This window comes from Phyllobates terribilis, unplaced genomic scaffold (assembly GCF_046119375.1).
Source record: "Phyllobates terribilis strain yellow unplaced genomic scaffold, ASM4611937v1 Scaffold_7__3_contigs__length_470593459, whole genome shotgun sequence".
Classification (NCBI taxonomy): Eukaryota; Metazoa; Chordata; class Amphibia; order Anura; family Dendrobatidae; genus Phyllobates; species Phyllobates terribilis.
In genome coordinates, this window is record NW_027362767.1 from 143,461,701 (window position 1) to 143,481,940 (window position 20,240).

The following is a 20,240-nucleotide window of genomic DNA, read 5'->3' on the forward strand; positions in this document are numbered from 1 at the left end:
AGACTACGTTTGGCCTCCTGCTTTGTACTGATTGCACCGTACGGCCTCCTGCTGTTTATAGATGGCTAAGTGTGGCCTCCTGCTGTGTATAGATGGCTACGTGCAGCCTCCTGCTGTGTATAGATGGCTACATGCGGCCTCCCGCTGTGTATAGATGGCTATGTGCGGCCTCCCGCTGTGTATAGATGGCACCGTGCGGCCTCCTGCTGTGTATAGATGGCTACGTGCGGCCTCCTGCTGTGTATAGATGGCTACGTGCGGCCTCTTGCTGTGTATATTACCTTCTGATGGCCCCCGGTGTCTTTATCCGATGCGTCCTGGCTTGCCAGCAGCTCGTTGTAGACTAAAGGACCTGTGGGTGACGTCATTTAGTCATGTGACGGGTCACGTAACCGCTGACGTTGGCAGGCCATCAGAAGGTAAGTATAATATTTATTTTTTATTTTTTACCTTTCTTTTACGGTCACACTATATAAATCAATGCCGATTGCATGGATTTATATAGTGTAACCAAGTTGTCAAGCACTTTCCAAGTGATGCTAAAATCACTTGGAAAGCGCTTGACAATCCGCATGCGGAAATGCATGTGAAGAACACTTCACATCCGCATGTCCCTGGCAGGAAAATCGCATGTACAATCTGCATGTACAATCCACATGCATTTTTTCTGCCAGGGAGATGCAGAAATGCTCAGGAAAAATCCGGAGCATTTCCGCATCGTGGGCACATAGCCTTACATTAATGGTATGGCTTCATATTGAGCACGCGTAGCCATCTATACACAGCGGGAGGCCGCACGTAGCCATCTATACACAGCGGGAGGCCGCACGTGGCCACCTATACACAGCGGGGGCCGCATGTAGCCATCTATACACAGCAGGAGGCCGCACGGCGCTATCTATACACAGCAGGAGGCCGCACATAGCCATCTATACACAGCAGGAGGCCGCATGTCGCCATCTATACACAGCAGGAGGCCGCACGTAGCCATCTATACACAGCGGGGGGCCGCATGTAGCCATCTATACACAGCAGGAGGCCGCACGCAGACTAGCACACACACAAACATATACAGACATATACATACACGCATAAACACATTTGAAACACAAAAATACATATAAACAGACATCACACAATTATATCTGCCTGCACACACACACACACACACACACTCACCATCTAGTCGTCCAGCTCCTCTCCAGTGCAGCTGTGCAGCGCGCACTGCGAGACGTCACACTAGCAGACAAGGCCGCGCACAGGGCCGTGTCTCCTAGCGGCCAAAGAAGAAGTAGCGGCCGTGCGCCTCCACTGGGGGAGCGGTCCGGGGGCCCCCCCGCCTCTGACTGCCGGTATGTGCTGCGGCGCCGCACATATTATAATGAGGGCAATCTGGCCATGGGTCCCCTGGAGCCCCGGGGCCCCGGGCGGTAGCCCAGATTGTCCTCATTATAATCCGCCTATGCTCCTGCTGTGTATAGATGGTGCCGTGCAGCCTCCTGCTGTGTATAGATGGCTACGTGCAGCCTCCTGCTGTGTATAGATGGCTATGTGCGGCCTCCCACTGTGTATAGATGGCTACGTGCGGCCTCCCGCTGTGTATAGATGGCTGCGCACGGCCTCCTGCTGTGTATAGATGGCTACGTATGCTCAATATTAAGCCATACAATTAATGTAAGGCTATGTGCCCATGATGCAGAAATGCTCCGGATTTTTCCTGAGCGTTTCTGCATCTCCCTGGCAGAAAAAACGCATGCGGATTGTACATGCGGATTGTACATGAATTTTTCCTGCCAGGGACAAGAAGATGTGAAGCGTTCTCCACATGCATTTCCGCATGCGGGCTGTCAAGCGCTTTCCAAGCGATTTCAGCATCACTTGGAAAGTGCTTGACAACATGGTCACACTATATAAATCCATGCAAACAGCATGGATTTATATAGTGTGACCGTAAAAGAATGGTAAAAAATAAAAAATAAATATTATACTTACCTTCTGATGGCCTGCCGATGTCAGCGGTCACGTGACCCGTCACATGACTAAATGACATCACCACAGGTCCTTTAGTCTACCGCGAGCTGCCGGCAAGCCAGGATGCATCAGATAAAGACACCGGGGGCCATCAGAAGGTAAGTATGATATTTATTTTTTATTTTATTATTTTTTTTACAGGTTCTATGGTATCCGGGTCCGGAGGAGAGTCTCCTATTCTCCAGACCCGGGTACCATCCACACATTGAAACGTATGGATTCTGCATGTACAGATGCAGTGATGTGGATTCCATGCGTTCCAATGCAAATCAATGGCGGTGAAAACGCAGCGCTTCCGCAAAATAATTGGTAATGCTGCGGTTTTTTCCGCAATGATAATCCGCAGCGGAAATTTCCGCAGCATATGCACAGCACATGCAGATTATCATTGGGGAACATGGCAGACCTTCTACCAAGCGTTTTTTAAGCATTTCTGCAGCGGAATTGCCGTTGCGGAAACGCTTAAAAAACGCATCGTGGGCACACAGCCTAAAAAAAATTATTATAATTAATATATTAATATTGTGCCAAATTAATTTCACGTGAACTATCACATGATCTAACACAGGGGATCATGTGACACATCAGGTGTGTTTGTGTGTGTGTATGTGTGTGTGTGTGTGTGTGTGTATGTGTATGTGTGTGTGTGTGTGTGTGTGTGTGTGTATGGGTGTGAGTGTGTGGGTGGGTGTGTGGGTGTGTGTGGGTGTACGTGTGTGTGGGTGTAGATGTGTGTGTGGGGGGGGGGGGCACGCCTTCTAAACTGTCCGGGGCCTTTGCTACTCTTAATCCACCCCTGGAACCAATACAAACGTCAGCTCCATAAACAGAAAAATAAAAAAAGTTTTAATGGGTCACAACTAGTGTTGAGCCACCCCCGTAGTGTTCGAGTTCGGTTCGGTTCGTCGAACACCCGTATGTTCGTCGAACTGTTCGTCGAACACCTTCGAACACCGTTAAAACCAATGGCAGGCAAACAAAAACACATAGAAACACATAGAAAACACCTTCAAAGGTGTCCAAAACCTGACAAACTGCTCAGAAGACACAACTAACACATGGAAAAGTGACAAGTACATATAGTCATGCGAAAAGAAAAGAGGTGGAGGAGTAAAAGGTGGGGGAGACACAGATGTAGGCATGTCATGCCCTTCTAAAACCGAAAAAGTGCGAAGCCGACACGGCCAGTCCGTTCCTGCCCGGGCGACCTCCGTGTTGCCGGGTTTGTGCCAGAGCTGCGGTGGACCCTGACGGCCAGCCCTCCTCTCCCAATACTGGTGCCTGTCCACTGATGGGTCGAGCGAGCCCCCCTGTGGTGGAGGCAGCTCTAAGCTTTTTAATTTAAATTGTCTCTCTAATTTGAATGAATACACTTTAAATCCTTTTGCAAGGATCTATTGGAGGGCAAGTCTCATGCCAGCAGCCGCGTAATTCCAGCTCCAGTAGCGTCCACTAAAGCTGCTGCAGTTAAAAAGCTATTATAAGGATCGAGCTCGGCGGTCCACCGCAAGGCGTCCTACCGCCAGTCCCAGCCCCTATGCCTTGGGGTGCCTCCTGATGCTCTTCACTGAGTATCCCGGGGTCCCGAAGCATTTCCTTTGAAAAAATTAAGTGTCCAAACTACAGGTGGTGTAGCTTGCTTAACAGCTGGGATAATCCGCTGACTAGCAGACACTGCTACTAGGCACAAAGTATTTCCTGGGCTAGATGCAGTTAAAAATTTGTAATTAGATACTTTCGTTGGATGCTGAGAAAGCATTCCATAGAGTCTCCTGGCACGTCATATATTATTCACTTAAAAAGCTTGGGGTAGGGGTCTAGGGGACCCTTTTATAGCCAAAATCACGGCCCTGTATCGCAATAAGTCACCTAGGCTGAAGATAAATGGAACTGTAGCACCCTGAGGGCTCGGTTGCTACAGAGGTATTGCACATCACCCAGAGGTGTGATATCTCACTCTCAAGTAAGGATGGAATGTGGATCAGGACCCTGACACCTGCATGCATTACACCACATTGCCGTGGGGCAGGGCGACCAATATGCCCCTGAGATGGGCACGACAGTCCCTGTCCCTGGCTGGAGTGGGGGGAGGGAACACCGAGGAAGGGGAACCCTGTAGTGCAGGAGCAGGGAGGAAGCAGTTCCTGGGTGCATTGAGAAGGGAGTATAAAAGGTGGGCACCATCTTAGTTCAGTGCAGAGAAGTCTGAGCAGAAGTGACAGGGAGCAGGGGCTCTGCATGAGCTCTGCTCTGGAGGCGGGCCTAGTAACAGAGGCCCAGGCCTGGAAGAGGGAGAAGGAAGGAAGAGGAGCGGAGAAGGCTCCAGGAACGAAGGGATCCCAGGGGTGCGGACGGGCGAGTCGCCACCGCACGCCCGAATCCACCTGCGTGGAGGGGTCAGGCCAAAGGGGGAGACCGGTCCCTGAAACTAGTGGAGGCGGGAAACGACCCTCAGCTAGAAACCAGAGGCTGTGACATTTTATGTGGCGCAGCCCCTCGCTACACCCGCTAGGAAGGCACCACATAGGGTCAGGGAAACTGGAGCCAAGTTTACCAAGAGGAGGCCCGAGGCAGCCGGACAGAAGCGTTGGTAAGAAAGCCCAGACAAAGGACACACAAAGGGGGTCCTGTGAAGCGCTCCAAAGTTATCTGGGAGTTGTCTGAGCCACTCATCTGGTGAGCACAGTACGACGTGGGCAGCCGTTACCTGCAGAAGTGGTCTGGATAAAAAGAACTGTGAGTAAAGGCCCTGGACTGCATCACTGACTCCGTGTCGTTACTGCTGCTGCCCTGCACCATCACCCCCATCCTCCGCATACACTGCCCTGAGGCTATACTCCTCCCGTGGGGAGTTATACTACGCTCAGCTGCACCCACAACACCAGCCTCAGCGGTCTGCCCTGCAGCGGCGGTTCACTCTGACCGCAATCCACGGGTGGCGTAGTCGGACATTTAAACATCAAAACCACATAAATAGTTCCGCCACTGGTTTGACCGCCCTGAGCCACGGAACCGGGTCGCCGCCACGGAGACTACAACTACCAGCATCCACCAAAAAGGGTCCGGCTCCGGGTGTCCCAAGGCCCAGGGGGCGCGTCAGAACATTTTTATCACCTTTCATAATCACCAATGGGACAAGGCAGGGATGTCCTCTGTCCCCTCTCTTATACATCCTAGTGACGGAGCACCTGCTCTCATCAATTCGCCATAACCCCAATATTAGGTGGATTGAGGTGGGAGGCACCGAGTACAAGTGCTCTCTATTTGCTGATGATGTCCTAGTATATATCACTCAATCATATATATCCATCCCTGCTGTTATGGCTGAAATAGATCACTTTGTTACATGGTCAAATTTTAAAATCAATCAGCGAAGTCTGAGGCCCTCGATGTCTCCCTCCCCAAATCCATACAGGATTCCATACAGTCCAACTTTCCCTTTGCCTGGCCCTCACAAGGTATCAAATACTTAGGAATTCCTATTCATAGAGACCTCTCCCGTCTATGTTATCTTAATTTTGGGCCCTTTATTGAACAACTCCATACAGACCACGGTTGGCAAGTTAGAACTGTAAGATTCACTACGTGAACCACTGGTGTTTTGTGGAAAAGCACATGTACACTGTGTTCCAAATTATTATGCAAAAAGTGTTTAGGAGTGATAAGGGAAGAATTTGTTTGTTTGTCAGTTAAACTCATTGATGGTGATGTGTGTCAGGGCTCTTTATATCACTGTAAGCAATTGCAGACACCTCTGCTAATTAGTTTGGCAGGTGTGTCCAATGAAAGGCAAGACTACTTAAGAAGGCTGTCCCACATTATTAAGCAGCCTACATTTTCTGCCAAAATGGGAAAGAAAAAGGATGTGTCGGCTGCTGAGAAGCAACAAATTGTGGAGTGTTTAGGTCAAGGCATGACTACAATCAACATTGCCAAGACACTTCATCCTGATCATCGCACAATCAAGAAGTATGTAGCTGATTCACAGTACACACATGTGCGTGCTGATAAGGGCAAATTGAGGACTCTTTCCTACAGGCAATTACGTCAGGTTAAAAGAGCAGCGGCAAAAAAGCCTTGTCATAGCAGCAGACAAGTTTTTGAAGCTGCTGGTGCCTCCAACTTCCCCCGAACAACAAGATGCAGAGTCCTTCAGAGGTTTGAAGTTGTGAGTAAGCCATCCTGTCGACCTCCTCTATCCACTGCACACAAGCAGAAACGGCTCCAGTGGGACAAACAATACATGAAGACTGACTTCAAAACAGTTTTGTTCACCGATGAGTGCCGTGCAACGCTCGATGGTCCAGATGGATGGAGTGGAGGATGGCTGGTTGATGGACACCCCACGCAAACACGGCTACAGTGCCAACAAGGAGGAGGTGGAGTAATGTTTTGGGCTGGAATCATGGGGAGAGAGATTGTCGGCCCCTTTAGGATCCCTGAAGGGGTAAAGATGAACTCCACAATGTATGTGGAGTTTCTCAAACAGCACTTCCTGCCATGGTTCAAGAAGAAGAACCGTGAATTCCACAGCAAGATCATTTTCATGCATGATAATGCACCGTCTCATGCTGCACATAACACATCTGCATCTCTGGCTGATATGGGCATAAAAGGGGACAAACTTATGGTGTGACCCCCATGCTCCCCTGACCTCAACCCCATTCAGAAGAAAAAGAAAAGAAAGAAAAGAAATGTTTATTAAATGGAAAGAGGGAGGCATATCTAAAGAAGATTATAATGCAGTCTGCAGATCCTGCAGGGCACGTATCAGGTTAGCTAAAGCTGACAATGAATTAAGGCTTGCAAGAGATGTCAAAAGCAATAAAAAAGGATTTTGGGGGTATGTCAAAAGTAAAAGAAAAGTCAAAGATGCTATAGGATTTTTACAGGATGAAAATGGAGAAATGGTAAGAGAGGATGTTGAGAAGGCCGAACTTTTTAATTCCTATTTTGCATCTGTTTTCTCTCAGAAAGAAAATGTAACATCAACTGATCTTCACTGTCCTTTTAAAGGAATAGAGGAATCCAAGTTATCTGTAAACAGAAAGATTGTGAGGGAATATTTAGCTAACATAAATGAGTTCAAGTCTCCAGGTCCAGATGAATTACACCCCAGAGTACTGAAGGAGATCGTAGAAGAAATTTTAGAACCACTCTCCATAATCTTTGAAAATTCTTGGAGAACAGGAGAAGTCCCAGAAGACTGGAGAAGAGCAAATGTTGTTCCTATCTTCAAAAAGGGGAAGAAGGTGGACCCAGGGAACTATAGGCCGGTGAGTCTGACTTCTATACCAGGAAAGATCTTTGAACAAATTATTAAACAACATGTATGTAAGTACATGGATAAGAATGAAGTGATTAACCAGAGTCAGCATGGGTTTGTAACTAACAAGTCATGTCAGACTAACTTAATTTCCTTCTATGACAGAATCACTGACTGGGTGGATCAGGGAAATGCTGTAGATATAGTATATCTTGACTTCAGCAAAGCATTTGACAAAGTATCTCACACCATCCTTATTGAAAAAATGACCAAGTATGCAATGGACCAGGCAACTGTTAGGTGGATTCATAACTGGCTTAGTGATCGGACTCAAAGGGTGGTTGTAAATGGCTTCACATCCAGCTGGATGAATGTCTCAAGTGGGGTACCACAGGGCTCCGTCCTGGGACCTGTATTGTTCAACATCTTTATCAATGATTTAGATGAAGGAATTGAGGGTAAACTGATTAAATTTGCTGATGACACAAAGCTAGAAGGGATAGCTAATACTAGAGAAGAGAGAGAGAGGATTCAAAAAGACCTAAATAAACTGGAGCAGTGGGCAGCAACCAACAGAATGGTTTTTAACAGGGAAAAATGCAAAGTACTACATCTGGGCAATAAAAATGAAAAAAGCATATACAGAATGGGAGGAATAGAGCTAAGCAACAGTACATGTGAAAAAGACTTAGGTATACTAATAGATCATTGACTGAACATGAGTCAACAGTGTGATGCAGCAGCAAAAAAGGCAAATACAATTCTGGGATGTATTAACAGAAGCATACAGTCTAGATCACGTGAAGTCATTATCGGTCTTTACTCCTCTTTGGTCAGACCTCATCTGGAATACTGTGTACAGTTTTGGGCACCACATTTTAAAAAAGACATAGACAAACTGGAGCAAGTTCAGAGAAGAGCGACCAGAATGGTGACTGGTCTGCAAACCATGTCCTATGAGGAACGGTTGCAGGATTTGGGAATGTTTAGCTTGCAAAAAAGAAGACTGAGAGGAGACTTAATAGCTGTCTACAAATATGTCAAGGGCTGTCACATTGTAGAAGGATCATCTTTATTCTCATTTGCACAAGGAAAGACTAGAAGCAATGGGATGAAACTAAATGGGAGGAGACACAGATTAGATATTAGAAAAAACTTTTTGACAGTTAGGGTGATTAATGAGTGGAACAGGCTGCCACGAGAGGTGGTGAGTTCCCCTTCAATGGACGTCTTCAAACAGAGGCTGGACAGACATCTGTCTGAGATGATCTAGTGAATCCTGCTTTGAGCAGGGGGTTGGACCAGATGACCCAGGAGGTCCCTTCCAACTCTACCATTCTATGATTCTATGATTCTATGAGAACCTCTGGAGCATCATCAAAAGGAGTGTCTATGATGGCGGGAGGCAGTTCACATCTAAGCAACAGCTCTGGGAGGGTATTCTGTCCTCATGCAAAACAATTGAAGCAGAAACCATCCAAAACCTGACAAATTCAATGGATGAGACAGTTCAGAAGCTCCTTTCGAACAAGGGGTCCTATGTGCAAATGTAACATCACCTAGAATAAAGTTTTGAGTTGAAAACTGTTTGATTTCAGTTTCTAATAACCTGCTAATGCTTATAATTTCAAAAATGACCATTTTTTTGTTCTTTATTCAAATAAAAAGGTTGATCGAAGAGTGTGGGGGATCTAAGAGTGTGGCAACCCAGTAGTCAGGATTACTTCGAATTCTGACAATCTGAGGGTCATGTTGCAGGTAGTGCAGCAAGAAGGCACTCATGTGTCTTGCGCATCTAGGAGACCCAAAATTATTTTCCGGGCTAGATGCAGCTAAAAATTATTATCAATTTGAAAGCTGGTGGAGCTTAGTATAGATGGCCTAATAGATTCAGTACGGCACACTGCTACAAAGCCCAAATTATTTTCCAGCCAAGATACAGATAAACATGATTAGTAATTTTAAATCTGGTGGAGCTTAGTATAGATGGCCTAATAGAATCCGTACTGCACACTGCTACAAAGCCCAAATTATTTTCCAGCCAAGATACAGATAAACATGATTAGTAATTTTAAATCTGGTGGAGCTTAGTATAGATGGCCTAATAGAATCAGTACTGCACACTGCTACAAAGCCCAAATTATTTTCCAGCCAAGATACAGATAAACATGATTAGTAATTTTAAATCTGGTGGAGCTTAGTATAGATGGCCTAATAGAATCAGTACTGCACACTGCTACAAAGCCCAAATTATTTTCCAGCCAAGATACAGATAAACATGATTAGTAATTTTAAATCTGGTGGAGCTTATTATAGATGGCCTAATAGAATCAGTACTGCACACTGCTACAAAGCCCAAATTATTTTCCAGCCAAGATACAGATAAACATGATTAGTAATTTTAAAGCTTAAAAAGGTTGGTGATGTGATTTTAACAAATCATCAAGCTTTTACTCTCCCCAAGATGACACAGGGGTAGAAAAGTCATTTCGGATCCATGATTTGTTCATCTTTATGAACGTGAGTCTGTCTACATTATCAGTGGAGAGCCGCGTGCACTTATCTGTCAGCACACCACCAGCAGCGCTGAACACACATTCAGACAGAACGCTGGCTGCGGGGCATGACAAGATCTCCAAGGCGTAAGTGGCGAGCTCCGGCCATTTATCCAGATTGGAAGCCCAAAAAGAGCAAGGGTCTAGTGACACAGTCATGGCTTCAATGTTTACTTGGAGATACTCCTGTACCATCGTCTCTAGGCGTTGACTATGTGTCAGACTTCTTGTCTCCTGTGGCCTTGCAAAGGATGGGCTAAAAAAGTGGTGAAATGATTCCGCAAAATTGATGTTACCAGCAGATACTGTGGTTCTGTTACGGTTTGAGTGCTGAACACTCGACGGTCCCACGGTTGGCAAGTTGGAACTGTGAGATTCACTACGTGCACCACTGGTGTTTTGTGGAAAAGCACATGTAAGATTCTGCAACAGTCTCTGCTGATACTCCTGCATGCGTGCATCCCTTTCTATGGCAGGAATAATTTCTGCAAATTTACTTTTGTACGGGAGATCTAACAGTGTGGCAACCCAGTAGTCAGGATTATTTCTAATTCTTACAATTCGAGGGTCATGTTGCAGGTAGTGCAGCAAGAAGGCACTCATGTGTGTTGCGCATCCAGGAGCACCAAGTCCCTGTTGTGTTGGTGGCGAGGTAACAATCATGCTTCCTTCCTCTGTCCTCTCCCCCCAACCTCGCACAACAGAAATGTGATCAAGGTCTCCCTCATCTGATGAGTCTTCCATCAGTTCGTCCTCCACTTCTTCCTGGGCTCCTGCACCTTCCTCACTAGTTTGGCTGCTACCATGCGCCCTGGTAAAACCATCTCCCCCACCCTCACATGCCTGCCGCCTTGGTGCTGCCGACAGTCTGGACCTTGCAGATGTTAGCCCTTCCGCATACAACTCCTCCTCCTCTACTTCCTCCACCTCCTCTTGTGCCACCACTTGACTCCGAATTCTGTTTAACATGTGCTCCAGCATGTAAATCACCGGAATAGTCATGCTGATAATGGCATCGTCAGCACTAAACATCTTTGTCGCCATTTGAAAACTGTGCAGAAGGGTGCATAGGTCCCTGATCTGAGACCACTCCTCCAGCGTGATTTGCCCCACCTCTGGATCTCGTTGGCCCAGGCTATACGTCAGAACGTATTGCACCAGGGCTTGTCGTTGCTGCCACAGTCGCTGCAACATGTGCAGAGTTGAATTCCACCGGGTAGGCACATCGCATTTTAGCTGGTGTAGAGGCAGGCCCAACGACTTATGTAGAGATGTAAGTCGTTGAGCTGCGGGATGCGAACGGCGGAAGTGAGCACACAGTGACCGTGCCCTCTGCAGAAGGCCATCTAGTCCGGGATAGTGGGCTAAAAATTGCGGGACAACCAGGTTCAACACGTGAGCCATACAAGGCACGTGTGTGACATTGCCCCGGCGAAGGGCCGCACCCAGGTTTGCAGCATTGTCGCACACGGCCTTCCCTGGTTGCAGGTCCAGTGGAGACAACCATTCATGAAACTGGTTCTCCAGAGCTGACCACAACTCCTCAGCTGTGTGACTCACATTTCCCAGACATTTCAAAGTAAAAACTGCCTGATGACGTTGAACCCTGCTGCCAGCATAGTAAGGAGGTGTGCAGGATCCCTTCTGCGCAGTTAGAAAGCTTGTGGCATGACCAGACAGGCTTTGGGTGCAGGTGGAGGACCGAGAGGAGGTTGAGGAGGCAGAAACAGTGGAGGAACTTTGAGATAAAGAGGATTGACGCATAACTCGTGGGGACGGCAAGACTTGGACAGCAGCCCCTTGTCCTGCTGTCACCATAGTTACCCAGTGCCCAGTCAGCGACATGTAACGCCCCTGTCCATGCCTACTCGTCCAAGTGTCTGTGGTGAAATGCACCCTGTCGCACACAGAGTTTCTCAAAGAAGCGGTGATGTTGTGTGCGACATGCTGGTGGAGCACAGGCACACCTTTCTTTGAGAAGTAGTGCCGACTGGGCATCTGGTACTGGGGCACTGTGACGGACATAAGGTCTTGAAAATCCTCTGTGTCCACCAGGCGGAAAGGAAGCATTTCTGTAGCCAAGAACTTGCAGATGGTGAAATTCAACCTCTTAGCTTTCTCATGGCTAGGAGGAAATGGTCTTTTACTTGTCCACATCTGAGGGACCGAGGGCTGGCTGTTGTGCTTAGACGAGGTTGAGAAGAGTGTCCCCAGCAAACTGCCGGTCTGTGAGGAAGATGCAGGCGGACATGTTAGGTTGCCTTGATCCAAAGGTGGTGCTATCGATGTCGGACAGCGCTCAACACCAGCTGGTGTTACCACCTCCAAAGAAAATGATGACCTGCCAATCACGCTGGCTGTTGCGAGTAAAGAGGTGGCAGGTCTGCGTCCCAAAACAGGTGTGACTGCTGTCTCCCCAGTCACAGAGGATGAAGAGGCCGCGGATGCACAAGATGTGGCAGACGGTGGTTGGCCCGGCCGGCTAGGCCGCATTATAGCACAGTGAGCTTCCCACTGCAACTTATGCGCTTCATGTCCATGTGCCGGTTCATGCATGAAGTACTCAAACTATGTATTTTTTGGCCTCTACTTAGCTTTTGCTGACAAATATTACAGATAACACGAGTTGGGTCATCTTTATCGATCTGAAAAAATGCCCAGGCTATGCAAGGCTTAGCACCCATGCGACCTGAAGAGCCACCACGACTTGTGGTCAGAGGCAGAGTTGTGTTTGAGGATGCAGTTGTTGACTTGCTTCCAGTACTACGTCTCTGTCCAGGAAGGCGCAACCTGACCTCGTCGTCACTAGCATCTTCCTCCACCTCCTCTGCTGACCTCATCTCTTGGCTAACTGTGGGTTGACAGTAAGTGGGATCTCCAACCTCATCATCATCACCCTGTGTGTTATCACACCCGTCGTCCTCAGAGCCAACCTGTTCCTGCCCTGACAAAAAACTAAAGTTGTCGCTCCAATCAGGTATTTGAGTCTCATCATCGTCTTCCTCATTGTCTCCACCAACAGGAGTTACAGTTTGGGAATGAGGGTCTACATTATGGTCAGAACCTTCTGCGTCTGGTCCTGGATCCGACTCATAAAGATTCTGGGCATCAGTGCAGATCATTTCCTCGTCTGGATTCACAGAAGCTCTGGAGCCGACCTCTGATTCCCAGGCTATAGTATGAGTAAACAGCTCTGCAGACTCAACCATCTGTTCTACCCCATACTCAGACGGGCAGTTGGAGACTTGGGAGCTGTGAGGAAGCAAGTGCGATTGGGGTGACACCTCTGAGGACTGGAGAATTTGTGATGTTGAAGTTGAGGTGGAGGAGAGCCCACTTAAAGGAGCACTTGATATCCGTTGAAGTACCTGCTGTTTTTGTGCCTCATCTGGAATTTGTAGCGATTGGCGTGGCCGTAAGAAAGGGATCTTATCACATTGTCCGCTAAAAGAAGTAGACATTTTAGTTTGGCTGGAAGATGGTCTTTCTTCTGCAGATGTTACTGTTGCTTTAACACCTACCCCACAGACACAACCTTTTTTCCCCTTCCCAACACGCCTATTCCCCTTTCCACCAGCAGCAGGCCTTTTTCCACTCATTTTGGTGGTTAACTAATTCACAACTCTGGAGTTGTTTGCACAAAAAAACAATGGATGGGAACCGAGCAGAGCTGAGTGGCCAAACTGTGGTAATAGCCCAAAAGTATTGGCTGGGTTAGATGCAGATAAAAATTATATTGAATTTGCAACCTGGTGGAGGTTAGTATAGATGGACTAATAGAACAAGTCCCATACACTGCTACAAGCCGAAATATTTTTTCAGAGCTAGATGCAGAAAAAAATTATATTGAATTTGCAACCTGATGGAGGTCAGTATAGATGGACTAATAGAGAAAGTCCCACACACTGCTAGAAGGCCAAATATTTTTTCAGAGCTCGATGTAGAAAAATATTATATTGAATTTGCAACCTGGTGGAGGTTAGTATAGATGGACTAATAGAACAAGTCCCACACACTGCTACAAGCTGAAATATTTTTTCAGAGCTAGATGCAGAAAAATATTATTTTTAATTTGCAACCTGATGGAGGTCAGTATAGATGGACTAATAGAACAAGTCCCACACACTGCTAGAAACCTAAATATTTTTTCAGAGCTCGATGTAGAAAAATATTATATTGAATTTGCAACCTGGTGGAGGTTAGTATAGATGAACTAATAGAACAAGTCCCACACACTGCTACAAGCCGAAATATTTTTTCAGAGCTAGATGCAGATAAAAATTATATTGAATTTGCAACCTGGTGGAGGTTAGTATAGAAGGACTAATAGAACAAGTCCCACACACTGCTACAAGCTGAAATATTTTTTCAAAACTAGATGCAGAACAATATTATATTGAATTTGCAACCTGGTGGAGGTTAGTATAGATGGACTAATAGAACAAGTCCCACACACTGCTAGAAGCTGAAATATTTTTTCAGAGCTAGATGCAGAAAAAAATGATATTGAATTTGCAACCTGATGGAGGTTAGTATAGATGGACTAATAGACCAAGTCCCACACACTGCTAGAAGCTGAAATATTTTTTCAGAGCTAGATGCAGATAAAAATTGTTTTTAATTTGCAACCTGGTGGAGGTCAGTATAGATGGACTAGTAGAACAAGTCCCACACACTGCTACAAGCTGAAATATTTTTTCAAAACTAGATGCAGAACAATATTATATTGAATTTGCAACCTGATGGAGGTCAGTATAGATGGACTAATAGAACAAGTCCCACACACTGCTACAAGCTGAAATATTTTTTCAGAGCTAGATGCAGAAAAATATTATTTTTAATTTGCAACCTGATGGAGGTCAGTATAGATGGACTAATAGAACAAGTCCCACACACTGCTAGAAGCCTAAATATTTTTTCAGAGTTCGATGCAGAAAAATATTATATTGAATTTGCAACCTGGTGGAGGTTAGTATAGATGGACTAATAGAATGATGCTATGCCCAAAAGGTTTTACTTCACTAGGTGCAGTAAAAAAATTGTATTCTATACACAGGTGGTGTAGCTTGCAATACAGATAGGCTACTCCACTGACTAACACACTCTGCAATAGGCCAAAAAGGATTAGCTTTGCTAGATTTAGCCAAATGCTGTGAAAAAACTTGCACAGCACTGGCACAGACCTGCCTGGCAAAAACTGATAGGAACTGATGTAACTTAGTCCTGAAAAGGACTGCAATTACAATTAGTCTTTACTCCCAACCTATCTATTTAAGAGCACAGACCTGCCTGATAAAAGTCATAGGAAATGCTGTAACCTAGTCCTTAAAATGACTGCAATCACAACTATTCCCTACTCCCAAGCTATCTGTAGATTTGTGCGAAAATTGGCTTGAAATTAACAAAGTATAGCGCACACAGCAACAGCGGTGCCGTCTAACACGCAGCTGCAGCAGTGAGAAAATGGTGGCGACGGGGAAAATGGCTTGGTCTTATAGGGCAAGGACATGTGACATACACTGCCAATGACACATGCCCTTGCTTGTGTGAAAAAAAGCACTTCGCTCCGTGTGTGCGCTGCTGATAGGCTGACAGATTGCACCTCCCCACTGTAAATGCGGGAAAGAGAAAAAAAAAATGGAGATCTTCATTGTTCCTGCAGAGATCCATCCCCTGCCCCTCCCCCCACCCCGCTGTACACTCAAACTGCGTATTAACATTAATTTTCATCATTACTGAGAAAAAATCCAGTTATGATTTTGGTGCACGAACAGTTATCGAACATAACCTCGAACAGCCGGATTTTTTTCAAATCGTTCGTGTTCACCGAACGGCTCGAACACCGCCCAAAACAGCTCGAATTTGAGATTGGCGAACAGTTCGATTCGAACACCGCTCATCTCTAGTCACAACAAACTTTTTTTTTTTCTTCACTACAAAAATAAGAAAACAAATACAATTTTGATATCACCATAATTGTACTGACCATCTGGCAAACTAAAACTTGTCCTGAGAAATGGAAAAAAAAAATCCCTTATACAGCTAGATCAACGGAAAAACTAAAACAGTGATGACTCTTGGGAGAAAGAGGAAATATAAAAAAAAAAAAAGGGTAAAGTGGGAAAAATGGGTGCGTCAGGAAAGGGTTAAGATTGGCATATGAGATGCCAGTCTTGATCAGTATCCACATATTTCCTATGTGAGTACAAGGGGAAAATTGCAGCTTCTCTGAAGCCTACAGGGAAATACTGTTGTTAAGAAAAAGACCTACAGCAGCTTGTTGTGCGAGAAGCGTTTATGGATCTATTTTGTGAGATTTCAAACTCTCATTCTCTTTTGTGACAATGCAGTATCCAGATATAGTTTATGACTCGTTGTAAAGAGATCCTTTTGCAAATCTGTTGGGACTTTACGATGATTATTTCCGTGTTTTTCAGAATGTGGCCAACGACAATCTGCCCAGAAGTTTATGACCTCCTATCACTGTGATACCCTCCGCCATAAAACAAGCCCCACGCTACTACATATATAATAAGCATATAACATAAGCATATATCTAAGAATATAACAATTACATGGGTGAATGTTTTACCTTCAGTCAAGGCCGTTTGTAGAAAAACAAGGAGGGAGGGAGGATCCTCTGCGAATTACTTTCACTTTTAGTTTCCTGTTTTTTTAACCCTATTCCTGATACAGGACAGAATTAGCAGAGTAAAATAACTATTTTACAGAATTGTTTTGTTCCTCTGAGATTAAATAAAAGATTACAATGATCACATATGAATGACGGCAGTACAGACGTGGCCAAAAGTTTGAGACTGAGACAGAATTTTGTTTTTCAGCTTTTTTTGTTTTTCGCTCTTTTTAGTTAGAGTGTTTCTATTGCTACTGAAATACCATTATAAGCTTTCAGAAGTTTTTTTACGCAAATACATTTATTTTTTTTTCAGCCTCAATATTTAAAGTGTTGACGCTTATTTCTCCAGACTTCTGCCTTTGGCCCTGGATATCAGCTTCTGGGTTCAGATCGTGACTGATGACCCATTTTTCTCTAATCAATGGTTGGAATTTATCACAATTTCTGTGGTTTTCTTTATCCTTCTACTTTTTGAAGATCAACCACAGGTTCCCAAAGGGATTGAGATCTGAGAAGTTTTCTGGCCATGGACCCAAAATTTCAACATTTTGCTCACTGAGCCACTTCGTTATCACTTTTGCCTTGTGACTTGGAAAAAGCATTGTCATCGCCACATTGCTCCTGGATGATGGGAGACGTTGCTCTTGGAGGAAGTTTAGATCCTATTTTATATTCATGGAAGCGTTCTTAGGCAAAATAGTGACTGAGCCCCTCCATGAATGAGAAGCCCCCACACATGAATGGTCTCAGGACGCTTCACTGTTGGCAAACACAGGACTCATGGCAGTGTCACCCTCTCTTCTCCTACCAATAATTCTTCCAGGTGTCCCAAACAGTCTGAAGGGGCTTCAGCAGGGGCGTACATAGGAATCATGGGGCCCCATAGCAGAAGCTCTAACTGCCCCCCCCCCCCAAAAAAAAAAAAATTTGAAATAATTGTCGGGGTCACCAAAGATCAGATCTCACAACTTTCCAGCCTTTACATAGTAATTTTCCTCCTGCTGACGTCCTAGATCTCTCTTTCATTGCCCCATGAAGTGTGATGACAATAAAAGGGCCCCCCAAACACAGCATGAAACCCCCATGGTGCATTCCTCCACATGCACAGTATAATGACCCTACTGTACCCCACCTCAACTCCCAGGGTAAAGTATGCTGACCCCAACACAGTATGATCCCCCAACTGTGAGCCGCTAGAGAGGATGGTACATAATAAGGGAGGGTGTTATACATAATAAAAGAGGAAACTATATAACTAAGGATGGCGCTATACATAATAAGTGAGTACACTATATACTAAGGGACTGTGCTATACATAATAAGGCTACATTCCTGCATCTGTGTGCAGTGTCGGTGTGCTGCCCTGTTTTACTGACGCATTGAGCATGTCCTATTCTAATCCTCAAAATCGGATCAGAACAGGACATTCTCTGACCCTCTTAGATCTCATTCTCAGATCCGTGATTTTCATGGATGTGTGAATGGATCTATAAAACTGTACGAGTCCGTGGACCATCCGATAAAAAGATCTGGCAGCACACGGACATTTCACACAAATGTGAGAATGTGGCCTAAGGGATTTTACAGATAACATCACTCCAAGTCACACAGTGCAGATACAGAATAATATTTACATCCAGGCACTTACCGCTGACGTCTCATCTGATCAGAGCCGGTTTCTGCTGCTTCTTCTCCATCTGGTCAGACCTTCATGTCCACATCTCCCAGCCACGACTCGTCTTGTCACGATGATCTCCAGCCTAGAAAATAACAAGGTCACATATTGTATGTATACATGTGTCTCCCCCGCTCTGCGTCCTCGAATACAGATATGTACCCCCCCCCATTAATATACTATTAGCCACTTAGTAATCAAAATATAAAGTGATAAGCAGCACTGTGCCCCCCATTAACTATAATCTCCACCGGCCAATAATATAAAATATTCAGTCTCTGTGACTCTCCCCAATTAACTGTAAGACTATGTGCACACGGAAAACATACAAGGCTTCACAGTACAAGCAAGGTGAAACCCCCATCATTGCTCTCTCCCAGCACCCTCGTCATTGCTCTCTCCCAGCACCCCCGTCATTGCTCTGTCCCAGCACCCCCGTCATTGCTCTGTCCCAGCACCCTCATCGCTGCTCTCTCCCAGCACCCCCATCATTGCTCTCTCCCAGCACCCGCATCATTGCTCTCTCTCAGCACCCGCATCATTGCTCTGTCCCACCACCCCATCATTGCTCTCTCCCAGCCCCCATCATTGCTCTGTCCCAGCACCCCCATCATTGCTCTGTCTCAGCACCTCCATCATTGCTCTCTCCCAGCCCCCCATCATTGCTCTGTCCCAGCACCTCCATCATTGCTTCTCCCAGCACTCCCATCATTTCCTCTCAGCACCCCCATCATTACTCTGTCCCAGCACCTCCATCATTGCTCTCTCCCAGCCCCACATTATTGCTCTCTCCCAGCCCCCCACCATTGCGCTGTCCCAGCACCCCCTTCATTGCTCTCTCCCATCGCCCCCATCATTGCTCTCTCCCAGCAACACGTCATTGCTTTCCCCTTCCCCACCATCTCCATCATTGCTCTCCCCAGCCCTATAAGCCCCATTATTGCTCTTCCCAGCCCCATCATTCCTCTCCCCAGCCCAATCAGCCCCATTATTGCTCTTCCCAGCCCCATCAGCCCCATTATTGCTCTTCCCAGCCCCATCATTCCTCTCCCCAGCCCCATTATTGCTCTCCCCAGCCCCATCATCCCATCATTCCTCTCCCCAGCCCCATCAACTCCATTATTCCTCTCCCCAGCCCCATCAGCCCCATTATTACTCACCCCAGCCCCACCATCCCATCATTGCTCTCCCCAGCCCCACCATCCCCATCATTGCTCTCCCCAGCCCCATCATTCCTTTCCCCAGCCCCATCATTGCTCTCCCTAGCCCTACCATCCCATTATTCCTCTCCTCAGCTACAATCAACCCCATTATTCCTCTCCCCAGTCCCATCATTCCTCTCCCCAGCCCCATTATTGCTCTTCCCAGCCCCATTAGTCCCATTATTCCTATCCCAAGCCCCATCATTCCTCTCCCCAGCCCCATCAGCCCCATTATTGCTCTCCCCAGCCCCATCAACCCCATTATTCCTCTCCCCAGCCCCATCAGGCCCATTATTCCTCTCCCCAGCCCCAGCAACCCCATTTATTTCTCTCCCCAGCCCCATCAGCCCTCTCTCCAGCCCCAATATTTCTCTTCCCATCCCCATCATTGTTCTCCCCAGTCCCATCAGCCACATTATTGCTCTTTCCAGCCCCATCATTCCTCTCCCCAGCCCCACCATCCCACTATCGCTCCCCCCCACCTCCCCTCCCCAGCATTTCAGTAAAAAAAAAAAAAAAAAAACAACAATTTAATTTACCTCAGCTCACTCCCCTGCAGCAGCATCCTCCTGGTTGCCGGCAGCTTTCTACTTGACCCAGGCGCGCGCTGCATGATGACGTCATCAAGCTGCGCGCGCCTGGGTCAGGGAGGAAGCAGAGGACGAACCCTCCAGCTCCGCTGCTATTCTCCTCCTGACAGCAGCGGGGCTGCAGGGATCGCTCCCTGACTGCCGCGTGCAGGGAGCAGCCGCACCTTGCGGGCCCCTTGGTGCAGCTGCATGGTGGGGACCCGGCGCAGCGGCACCGGCGGCGGTATGTCCACCCCTGGACTGCTATTGGGCCCCCATGGCTCACGGGCCCCATAGCAGTCGCG

At 46.6% G+C, this 20,240-nt stretch overlaps 1 protein-coding gene across 6 annotated transcripts in view; it reads right to left on the reverse strand.

Moving 5' to 3' along the window:
- Positions 1–16,528, reverse strand: part of LOC141153994 (NACHT, LRR and PYD domains-containing protein 3-like) — a 250,139-nt gene extending 233,611 nt beyond the window's left edge. For all 6 annotated transcript variants that reach the window (XM_073639358.1, XM_073639359.1, XM_073639355.1 and 3 more), the window contains exon 1: positions 16,445–16,528. The gene's annotated coding sequence lies outside the window, so the exon portion shown is untranslated. The remainder of the gene's footprint in view (positions 1–16,444) is intronic.
- Between the last annotated feature and the right edge of the window lie 3,712 nt (positions 16,529–20,240).